General features: G+C 33.6%; 1 long non-coding RNA gene across 1 annotated transcript; it reads right to left on the reverse strand.

Moving 5' to 3' along the window:
- Window positions 1–4,079: 4,079 nt before the first annotated feature.
- LOC137211169 (uncharacterized) lies at window positions 4,080–8,585 on the reverse strand. The gene is made up of 2 exons (XR_010936932.1): window positions 8,471–8,585; window positions 4,080–4,765 (listed from the first exon to the last, which is right to left on the reverse strand). It is a non-coding gene; the product is annotated as an uncharacterized lncRNA (long non-coding RNA).
- Between the last annotated feature and the right edge of the window lie 3,866 nt (window positions 8,586–12,451).

Here is a 12,451-nt window from a genome sequence, read left to right on the forward strand (position 1 = left end):
TGTGGGCACAATTTGGTTTTGTTTTTTCCATACTGTACATTCTTCTACCATTACTGATATCATCCTACTTATGTGACATGAATTTATTGGGAATAGTTGCATACAAACAGCTTTTATGAGCAGGTACAAGCTGGCTCTATTATACCACTTCTGTTACCTTGACACTTTTTATGTTTTCAGCTTTGGCACCTTTTATTATTCTAAATATAAATTACCTTCTATTTAAGTAGGCATCCTTCAAAGTTTAAATGAAGCAGCAGTCTGATTCGGGTTCCCAACTAAAATCCTTTTGCCTCCATGACTCCGAAACAAAGAGTCAAAAAGCCAAACAGAGCACATCTAATCTAAAGCCCTCATTTCAGAGACTATAGAGATTAAATGGCCTAGGGTACTATAACATGTAAGGAAAATATACAGAAATAAGGCTTATTAACCATAACATCCTATACAGGATGTTATTGATCTAACTATCCAGATTTCAAGCATCTATTTATAACTTTATCCAAATAATGTTTTTAAATTGTGTTTCCTTCATTCAGAAGAAATAAATTATATATGCAAAAAGACAACCTAGAGAATGGGAGAAAATATTGGCAAATAGTATAACTGACAAGAGGTTAATGTCTAAAATATATAAACAGTTCATACAACTCAATATCAAAAAACCAAACAACCCAATCAAAAACTGGACAGAAGACCTGAATAGCCATTTTTCAAAAAAAAGACATACAGATGGCTAATAGGCACATGAAAATATACTCAACATCATTAATTATTAGAGGAACGTAAATCAAAATAACAGTGAGATATCACCTCACACTTGTCAGAATGGTTATCAACAAAAAGTCTACAAACAACAAATGTTGGCAAGGCTGTGGAGAAAAGGGAGCCATTGTACACTGTTGGTGGGAATGTAAATTGGTGCATCCACTGTGGAATACAGTATAGAGGTTAGTCAAAAACTAAAAATAGAACTACCGTATGATCCATCAATTCCACTTCTAGGTATCTACCTGGAAAAAATGAAAACACTAATTCAAAAAAATACATGCACCCCAATGTTCATAGCAGTATTATTTACAATAGCCAAGATGTGAAAGCAACCCAAATGTCCATCAATAGACAAATGGATAAAGAAAATGTGGTGTGTGTGTGTATATATATATATATATATATATACACACATATACATATATATAAAATTAAATACTACTTAGCCATAAAAAAATAAAATTCTGCCATTTGCAGTGATGTGAACAGACTGCTTAGTGAAATATGTCAGACAAAGACAAATGCTCTATGTTATCACTTATACGTGGAATCTAAAAAAATAAAATAAGAAAATGTGTATAGCAAAACAGAAACAGACTAACAGATATAGAAAACAAACTAGTGGTTACCAGTGTGGAGAGGGAAGGGGGGAGGGGCAAGATAGGCATATGGGATTGAGATAAAAACTACTATGTATAAAATAGATAAGCAACAAGTATATGTTATATAGCACAGGGAATTATAGCCATTATCTTGTAGTAACTTTTAATGGAGTATAATCTGTAAAAATACTGAATCACTAAGCTGTACACCTGAAACAAATACAATATTGTGAATCAACTATACTTCAATTAAAAAAAGAATTATGTATATGTGTATACATTCTCCATATATTTAATTTAAAAAATTAGGTATAACTATATTACTGAACAACAATGTGTCCAGTCATTATTGTACAGTAAAGAACAAGTTTCAAAATGTAGGCCTTAAGATGCAGTATGGAAAACCGATGCCTATACTTTTGTTCTCTCTCACCAATGGCAGACCTGCACATGGTGGTCTCAAAAATATTTGCAATTACTTGGAAAAATCTAATAGAAGTTCCTGATAAAATCTCCAACCTAAGCCCATATTCCTACTCAGCTTCTAACAGAATTTGTCATTAAAATATTGGGTAAGCATGTAGCCCTAAAGAGTGTTGTACTATTGTTCCTTGGGCTTAGGCTCTGCAGAGTATTTTGCCAATGGAGTATGTTCGATTGCAAGGTATCCTCATATCTTAGACCATAATGTCATCAAAGTGAACTGAAATACCACCTTATACCCTATACAAATTCTCTTGCTCCAGAGCTGAATACTGATTCTGTCTGTGACCTGAGTGCTAGACATTAGGGGAAATTCTCTGTTAACTCTCTTCCTTTCATCCTGCCTTCCGGAGTTTATGGATATGTTTTTGATTGAAACTTAAGATTCAACACAGATGTGGGAGCCTTAAATACAATTCTTTTAAGCCATTAATATATCTAATAGACTCATCAAGTTAAAGGATATAAGCACATGCCATTTACAATGAAGTTAAAGAGATTAACTTTGGAGTGAGGCTACCACTGACTCATTCTCTGCTTTTTTTTTTTTTAAGGCAATAAATAGTGTATTAATATATTGGGATATGTCAAAAATGATTACATTTTGTGAATATTTCACATGCTCTTGAAAAGTATTCTGATGTTTTGGGATAAAATGTTCTAAAAAATGTTGATAAAATCCAGTTGATTGATGGAGTTCATTTCTTCTATATCCTTACCAGTTTTCTGTTTAATAGTTCTATGTATTATTGGGAGAGAAACATTGAAGTCTCTAACTGTAACTGTAGATTTGTCTAAATTTCCTTTAAGTTTTGCCAGTTTTTGTATTTTGAAATTTCATTTTTAGGCACATAAATATTAGACTTATGTGCCTTCTTGGTGAATAAGCAGTGCCCCACCTATCCCTGGTAATGTCCTTTGCTCTTTTGCTTCTTTGATATTTATATAGCCACTCTAGCTTTGTTTTGATGTGTTTGCATGATATATCTTTATTCTTCTTTGTACTTTTAAACAACCCTATTTCTCTATCTATTCGTGGGTGTGCTTAGATCATTTACATTTATATAATTTACCTTTAATGTAATTTTTGACCTATGGAATTAGTTCTACAATTTAATTTTTTGGTTCCTTCTTCTTGTTATTACTTTCCCCTTTTTTCCATTTTCTTTTGCAGTATTTGAATATTTTTTAGTAATACACTCTAAGGTTTGCGATGTAGTTTTTTGTTTTTTTTGTTTTTTTTTTTTTTTGCGGTACGCGGGCCTCTCACTGTTGTGGCCTCTCCCATTGCAGAGCGCAGGCTCCGGACGCGCAGGCTCAGCGGCCATGGCTCACGGGCCCAGCAGCTCCGCAGCATGTGGGATCTTCCCGGACTGGGACACGAACCCGTGTCGCCTGCATCCGCAGGCGGACTCTCAACCACTGCGCCACCAGGGAAGCCCGCGATGTAGTTTTAAGTTTATCTCCATACAAATTTTTTTTAGTAGTTGTCTTAGGGATTACAACATACATACTCAAATTACACAGTCTGCTTACAACCAACATTTTAACATTTGATGAGAAATATAGAAAACGTACCATTATCTAAGCTCCTGTTGTTACAGTTCTCTTGTATATTGCATCTATATGCATTAAAAACCAAATCAGTCAGTACTATCATTTTTGCTTTTAAGCATCAAATAAATTATAAAAACCCAGAGGTAAATAATCTAATATATTTACCCAAATATTTACCATTTCCATTGTTCTTCCTTCATTGCTAAGGTTCCAAGTTTCTGTCTGGCATTGTTTCCCCTCAGTCTGAAAAACTCCTTTTAACAGCAATCATTTTAGAGCAAATTTGCTGGTAATGGATTTTCTTAGATTTTCTTCATCTGGAAATGTCTTTCACCTTCATTCCTGAAGGATATTTCCACTGGATATAGAACTTTTTTTCAGCACTTTAAAAATGGTGCTCTACTTTCTTCTACCTTCAGGATTTTTTCTTTGTCTTAGTTTTCTGCAGTTTTATTATTACGTACCTGATCATAGCATTCTTTGGATTTGTTTTGTTGGAGATTCTCTGAGCTTCTTGAACCCGTCACTTTATGTCTTTGGCCAAATTTAGGAAATTTCAGCCATTAATTTTGTAAATATTTTTAAAGCACCACCTTCTTTCATGCTGGAATTCATATTACATCAAGATTTAGCCTTCTGTTTGTTTACTGTAGATTCCTGAGAATCTTTTCTGTTCTGTTTTTTCTTTTTTTTTTTCCTCTTTTTTGTTCATATTGGATAATTTCTATTGATATATCAGGTTCACTGTTTCTTTCCTCTGTCATTTCCATTCTGCTGTTGAGTCCATCCAGTGTATTCTTCATTTCATCTGTTGCATATTTTATATGTAGTATTTCCACTTGATTTTCTTTTGTATTCTTCAATGCATTTATTGAGACTTTCCATTTTTTTCTTTCAAGAGCAAGCCCAGGAGTTGATAGATAACTGTAGGGGTCACTTTCTCACACACTTTCCTCTCTGCAATCTTCCTAGTATTTTAGGGTTCTCTGGGGCTCTCCTTTTTGGTTCTCTGTTAGGAGGACTGGGCTTTAGTCACCGGCTCTCTGGCACACTTCAGTGAGCATGTCCACATCCATGGCCAAGTGCTAGAATTACAGAGAGAGAGCAAAAAGCAACAGTGGTTTGTTCCAACCTCCTGGCACCAGAGCTCCACCGATCAAAACAGAAGGTTCCTCTTCCTCACAGTCTTGGCTTTTGTGGTTTCTTGTTGTGACCGTTGTGATTTCCTGTCTGGTGATCTTTAAAAAGTCACTTTCTATCTCTATGAACCAAACAAGAGGGCTTTTCCTGGTGTTCTTTTATCTGTAGAGAATGATTTATTTTTGTGTTTTATGCTGTGTAGTGTTCAAGCCCTGGAAAAACAGTGGAAAACAACTGGTAAATCACCATTGGTTCAGTGCTGCTTGAAATTTTCCCCAATCAGTCTGCTACTATTTACTTTTTAGAGTCCTCAAAGAGCTACTAAATCCATTTTTGGAATGTTTCATTCTTTCGGTGGAAGAGTCAGGGTGAAATATGCTTACTCTATCTTACCTGGAACCAGAGCACAAAATCTGCTGGCATTTTGAGCAGAAAATATATATATATATTTTATATGTTCATCTGAGGGGAAAATATAGATGATAAAATACTTTGGATACAACATCATTAAATCTCATGGTTTCTCCAAATCCAAATGTTAATGTAGATAATTTTCTTTGCTAATTTGTGCTTTAAACACATGGGCTATGTAATTTCACAGAGCTAATATGTGGTTCTCTCAGTAAGTTATAAAATAATATATGGGTCAAAATACCAGGAATTAATTTCAAAGGAATGGCCATAACATAATGGCTAAACTTTTAACATGGTATAGCTTCCACATCACACTATGTCTCTGTTTTACATATCATGTCTTTATCAACATCATTCTTTTTTAAAAATCCAAACATTCCTAAAGTATCATTTCATTTATGCAAATACTTCCAAACCTCTTCTCTGAATAATTAAAATTTCTTATCAGTTTAAAGTAACACTTGATTTCAAACAGAATATTAAGTAAAATATATATATATATAATAATGCAACTTTGTCATTAATAGATTTAAAATTTATTCCTATAAGAGGAAAAATGTATGCACTTTCTCTCCAATCAGCTCCAACACCTTGTGTTATTTGAACACATGGGGAACATATATTCCCCATGTGTACAAATGAAAAAAGAAACAGCAGACATTGTCTATTTTTATAATAAATACCTAGTCCCAGTTTTATAACCATACAAACACCATATTCAGAACTAGAAATAAATGTTTAACAAGTAAATTTCTAATAAAGTACATAAAATCTGGTTTTCCTATAATTTACAAATTAATATATGTGTATATTTTAGGTCAAAATAGGTTTCTCTATGTATCTACTAACAAAATTATGTTTGAAAGAACATTCAAGTTTTATATGAACAATATTAATGTAATTTTAAGTAATTAATTCTATTTTGTCATATTCTTTACCTGTGATATATTTCATTTGTTCTATAGCATTTTCATATTACAATTATTTATGATGAACCTAAATCATTCCTCATTTTATCAAATTCATCAGTTTTGCATACAAACCAGTTCCCATGGGGCACACGGTATGATGAGCATCTCAAATTTAGTACCATAACGAGCAAATTCTCACTGAACTATTTTTGTATAACTCTATAAATTTATTCTTGATTATCTCTTCCTGTTATTAAAACCCTATTCCTTGGGAATTTGAAAATGAGTCTGAAATAGAACACTGAAGGCTGTATTTATGAGTGTTATTTTTCTGACATCGGAATGATTCAAATGATCTCTTAAGATTTTTCTATGCTTTTTTAAAATATTGCTTGGGGCCATTAAGATGACTTTAAATTCATCCTGCTGAGAGGCTAAGCAGAAAGGATTAATACAGGGTGTGTTTTACATTTATAAGAGTTAAACTAGGTTGTTTAGAAACATAATACAGCAAGTCTAAAGGTACACCTAGCTATGACTTTACCAGATTATTACCCAATTTTAAGAAGGAAGAGAAAAAATATGTCCTCCAGCAATTTTATTCATTCAAAAATAATTGTAATGCAATGAAATAGATCTATAAGCAGACTTCACATGAGTAATTAGTTTCTCTTTTTTCAAAAGGACTGGTTGGAGGGGCTGCTGTTATTGTATTATTTGTCTCCATCATCTAAACATATATTAATTTTTCCTTCATTAAAATTTGATCTTTTATAGAAACTGCTGTGATCAAAAATGAAACAAAAGGGCTTCTCCTCAGGGTCTTTTGCCTTACTCCACTTTTGTAAGTAGGAACTACTTAAATGTACCAGAGAATTGCAGTTGCCTGCAGGGCAATTCTAGCTTTAGCTGCAGCAGCAGAAAGAATTGCCCTTTTAAAGCTTATCCTTTGTTTCTGTGGGGTGAGTTTTGTTATTCCACATTTTAGATGGCTCATTCTTAAAAATATGAAGGTGTAAATTAGACATTGGGCAAAAAGTGGCCAAAGCATTTAAAATGCTTTCATTTCCAGATTTTTATATTCTCTTTAATTAACTTGTAATTATCAAAGACATTTTTGTCTCCTCTTAACCTTGATTTACCTACAAGTTTAGTTAGTTTGAATAAAAGGATAAGATTACTTTAAATTTATGTTTCCAGAGATTTTCATTTTTTTTTTTATCATTAGAGCTCTGAGTAAATTGAATTTTTTTGAAAAGAATATTCAGTTTGGTGATGTTAAAGAATATGATAATGTCATATATATTTATTTCAAATTAAAAAATCTTTTCAGAATTTTTTTGGTAAAGGTTTAAATAATACATAGCTCAATATCAAATAATGTTTTTGATTAATATGCCCAATATATGAAGGTAAGCCTCTGTGTTTCTTTTAGCTGTTGGAGTTTACAAAGAGACATGCAAATATTGAACTTACTACTCCTGGATGCCCTGACAATGTGGAAAATAAATCTTTACAAAATTGATTTTTTAAAAGAAATTACAAAATTTAGTAAAATAAATAAAAGTCTTAAATGAAATTAAGTAAAAATTTCCCTTCTTAAGTACAAAGAGATGTTGAGATATTGAATTTACCTAGTGAGAATAGCCAGAATGAGAGGAAATCAAATATCATTCTAATATCTAAAGCAAAGTTGGTTTATCAAAAGTTAGGACTTCATTAGTTTTTAAACTGTGCTCGTACATTTAAAAAATGTTTGTTGAAGATGCCTTAAGACATCTTAGGGCAGAATTAGGGTCAGGCTTGTGAATGTGACCAAAAAAAGAGAAATTTTGGCTCAATATTAGAAAGTAATCTCTAACAACTAATTATTCCCCTTCAGACATGGAATGCATAACTACTAGGGAAGTTACAGAAGGGCTTCAGCATTGGGGGGAAAATCACGTTAAAATTATCTCTGAGGACATCTGAAACTCTAACAATCTGAGTTCAGTGTGCCCATTCCACATTGAATTAGCTTCAGCACATTTTTTATTGACTTCATTTTGTCCGTAGTTCAAAGAAGATAAGAACAAAACCACAAGTATATGTTATTGTTTCATTTGGGAAGAAAAAGAGTTCTAATTAGGTCCAGTAATGAAAAATATTAAGTAAAAAGTTTAAAAGGGGGGAGCATTATGATGTTCCAATGAAAATTATTTATGCAAATCATTGTTGCTTACCAATCAAGTAGTCACTATAATAAATATAACTTTATGTGGACAATCATCAAATCAAAACAAATTGTGTTTAATTAGTATTAAATGAATGAATGGCTTTTTAGATTTGAATTCTGTTAGAATACTACTTTTAAAATATGTTCATTGAGCACAGTATATTATTAATCATAGTGATTTATCATATTTTATTAGCTGAAAAATGGAAAAATGTGAGCTATTTCTTTTCAGCTGTAAAATACATAAAAATTTATATGAATATAACAATGCTTTTATCCATCTTCTTCAGGGATGTGTAGAAATGCACTATTTTGTACATTCCTGGTGAGCATTTTAGTTTCTAGGATAGACTAAAGGGCAGTCTAATGATACTTACCATCTTAAAATGTTGATAGATGTTTACTCTTGAGGATCTTATCTCTGGGAATTGATCCTGGACGAGCGCATAGAGATAGGTGTAGTAGTTGCTATACAGCACTGTGTATAATGTCTACAAAAAACAATATATAATACTACTAAAAATACTATATGTTTATGATCTCTAAACATACATTGCCTAACTTAAAACTCACAATGGTCATACAATGTTAGCTACATATAGTATTGCTATTTTATAGATGCAGAAATAGAGGCACAAAGAGGTAATGCAACTTGTCCAGAATTACAAATGAGATGTTGGAAGATAAAGATTTATATCAAGGAAATAATTCAAGTTAAATCCCAATTGCTGGCTCATGATATCCACATAAACTTGCCTGTCAGTGATTGAAACATATTCTCCCAGTAATGAGATATTTCGCAACAATAAATAGTAGTTTTCAGTACAATGTTTAAAACTGATAAAAATAATGTTAAATATATTTTAAATTCTAGGAATAGATTGAAGTATCTTCAATGCATTAAATCCATGAATCCTTTAAACCTTGTTGTTGTAAGTTGGGCAATATTTGTATCTCATATTTGTAGATAAGGAAACTGAGACACAGAGAGGTAAATAAACTTGGAAAAAGTCACTCAGCTAGTTAAGTAGAGGTTAGGTTTGAATTTAAGCACTTCTGGTAGCACAGAACTGTTGGTGACAGATTATCTCACCTTTTATTTGCCTGAAATTACTTTATTTCCCATGAGTTTTCCAGGAAAATTTATGTTGGGTATAGATTTTTAGTATCTGTAATTTTTTGAAATTATTTTTACCCTTTTCATATTTTCTGACTCACTGATTTTGTTAAAGTCTTCTCTGTAAGTCTTCTGGTGATCTTTGTGGTAACATGTCTTTTTCCTTTCAAGATGTTTTGAAAAATTGCTTTTCCTTTTTCTTTTTCAGAGGCTTGACTGTGCTGTATGCAATTAGGCCTCTCCTTATATTTCTCTCACATTGTGTCCACTGAGCTTCTTGAATCTGTGTGTTGCTAGCTTTGATAAATGTCTCTCCTACTACATTTCCTCTTTCTCCTCTCTGGAACTCCATTTACACTTATTTTAGACTTTTACGATGTTGTCTTTGTGTCAAAGACTCTGCTCTTCTCCCTCACCCCCTATTTTTTCCCTTTCTGCTAGTTTTTTGTATCCACCTTATCTTAACTAGTAGTATTTTACAGTGCCCTTTCTACTATTAAACCTATTCAAAGGGTTATAAATTATTGCTATTTTGTTTCATATTTGTATCATGTATAGGTGATTCACTCTATTGATACCAATACTCTTCATCTTTTCATCTATTTAACATATTTTGTTAATTTCCATATATTTATGTTGTTTCAATTATTCTAAAATCCTTATCTGTTAATCTCAATGTTGAGATTCTCTGTGGTTTCATTCTAATGTTTGTTTTTCTCTTTATTATGAGTCATATCATCTTATCTCTTGACATGTGCAATAATTTTTATGTTATCTTAGACAAAATGTAGAAAGGAACAGAAAAAGCTCCAAATGATATCTTTTGACAAGATCATTCCCACTTTCTACTGTTAGGCAGAGTAAGTGATGAATCTCTTCAATCCATCTGAGATTCATTTGGTGAGGACAAGGTTGAAATTTTACTAAGAATCATTTAACCTTTTGTTCTTTTCTATTCCTCGTGCATGTTAGTCTTAGTTTATTCAGGCTGCTATGACACAATACCATAGACTGAGTGGTTTATGAACAACAGAAATTTATTTTCCACAATTCTGGAGGCTGGGAAGTCCAAGATCAAGGAGCTGGCAAATTTGGTATCTGATGAGAGGGCCTGCTTCCTGGTTCATAAACGAATATCGTTCCTCTGTGTCTCACATAATAGAAGGAACAAGGAAGATTTCTGGGGTCTCTTTGTAAGGGCACTAATCCCCTCCTGATTTAATCACTTCCCAAAAGCTCCACCTCCAAATACCATCACACTGGGGATTAGGATTCAACATACGAATTTGGAAGGGGGGGGGCACAAAATTCAGTGTATTGCAATGTTCCCCAAATTTTTTTAGCTGAGAATCTGACTGGGTCTCTGTCTATCCTCAACTGAAGGATTGTGTGAGTCTGTTATTTGGAGGTTTCAGGCTTTGTAGTTTTTCCTTTCGATTGCACCCTACTCCAATCATAACAAAAGCCTTGAGTGAAAAGCACGGTGTACACTTGAAAGAGGCCCCGTTCTCTAGGTGTAAATATTTCTTCTAGATGTTGCAAGATTATAGGAATTTTATTTCGCTTTACAGAAACTCTTAACCTGCTACTTAGCACAAGAATTTGGCAAATGGACCAGTAAGGGTCTGTGGCCTGTTAGGAACCGGGCCACACTGCAGAAAGTGAGTGGCTTGCGAGCAGTGAAGCTTCATCTGTATTTACAGCTGCTCTCCATGACTCGCATTACCGACTGAACTCCGCCTCCTGTCAGATCAGCGGTGGCATTAGATTCTTATAGGAGCACGAACCCTACTGTGAGCTGCGCATGCAAGGGATCTAGTTGCATGCTCTTTATGAGAATCTAATGCCCAGTGATCTGAGGTGGAGCTGAGGCAGTGATGCTAGCTCTGGGGAGTGGCTGCAAATATAGATTACCATTAACAGAGAGGTTTGACTGCACAGAGACCATAATAAATCAATTGTTTGCAGATTCATATCAAGACCCTATCAGTGAGTGGCAAGTGAAAACAAGCTCAGGGCTCCCACTGATTCTGCATTATGGTGAGTTGTATAATTATTTCATTATATATTACATTATATTGTAATAATAATAGAAATAAATGTAATGTGCTTGAATCATCCCGAAACCACCACCCCGCTGCCCCAGTCCATGGGAAAATTGTCTTCCACGAAACCAGTCCCTGGTGCCAAAAGGTTGGGGACCACTGGACTATAAGATAAAGAGAATCACACATTTAGGGTGCCTGGATTTTCAAATTTGCTGTGCCAGAACAGCACAAACACCCAAATCTTTGCTAGATTTTCTTTACCCAGTCGAGTACTTCTGTAAGGACCAAGTTCAATCATCAGCCATGTCTAGTGTTAGCAAATGCTCTCTATGAAGAAAATATTCAACAATACACTGTTACCTTATAAAGGCTGTCCCGCTGGAGTTTCAGTCTATTTAGTTTGATTTTCCTCCAAAGCTGGGCTGTTTTTGAATATCCCAGGCAATGTTAAGTTATATCTATAAAAACCTCTGAATACCAGCTTTGGTTTAAAACTTCTCTAAGACTATCCCACCCCCACTTCGCATAAAGCCAAAACAATTTTTGTTGTGGCTCTTTGAGATAGGGGAACAACCCTTAGGGATTTCAACATTATGGGCAAGAATCTTATTACACATGTACTGGCATAAAGCTTTGTCTTCCACAAAAACTGAGTCTGTGAAAACCAGTGCTTGAGTTTCTCTTCTTCGCTAAATTCCTCAAGGAAAAATCAGCTTTTATTTTACTTTACTTCACTGGGGTTAGCATGATAAATCCTTACAAATTTATCAGCTCATGGATGACTTAAAATATGTACTATCAAACATTTTCAGGTGTTATGTAAACCAGATGCATTATCAGCAATAATACGAGAAAAGACATTTCTCTCCATTTACTCTTCCATCCAATTCATTCTCCTTTACTGCATTGAAATTTATCAAATTCATCAATGACCAAAATTGGACCAAACCCAATGGACACTTTCTGACATCACTTTACTTGACTTGGCAGCAAGATTGGATGTGTTCCACCAGTTCATCTCTCTCTTGAATAATTTATCTTTGATTTTGTGCATCTTCATTTTTGGTTTCTCTCTTTACTTATTTTTGTTTTGGTTTGTTTATTTTTTTCCTCTTGGTCCCCTTTGCTATATCATATTTGGGTTGCTGAAGCCCATGAATACAGCAAGACTATAGTTAAATCAATATTCAGAC

This window comes from Pseudorca crassidens, chromosome 18, assembly GCF_039906515.1.
Source record: "Pseudorca crassidens isolate mPseCra1 chromosome 18, mPseCra1.hap1, whole genome shotgun sequence".
In the NCBI taxonomy this organism is placed as follows: Eukaryota; Metazoa; Chordata; class Mammalia; order Artiodactyla; family Delphinidae; genus Pseudorca; species Pseudorca crassidens.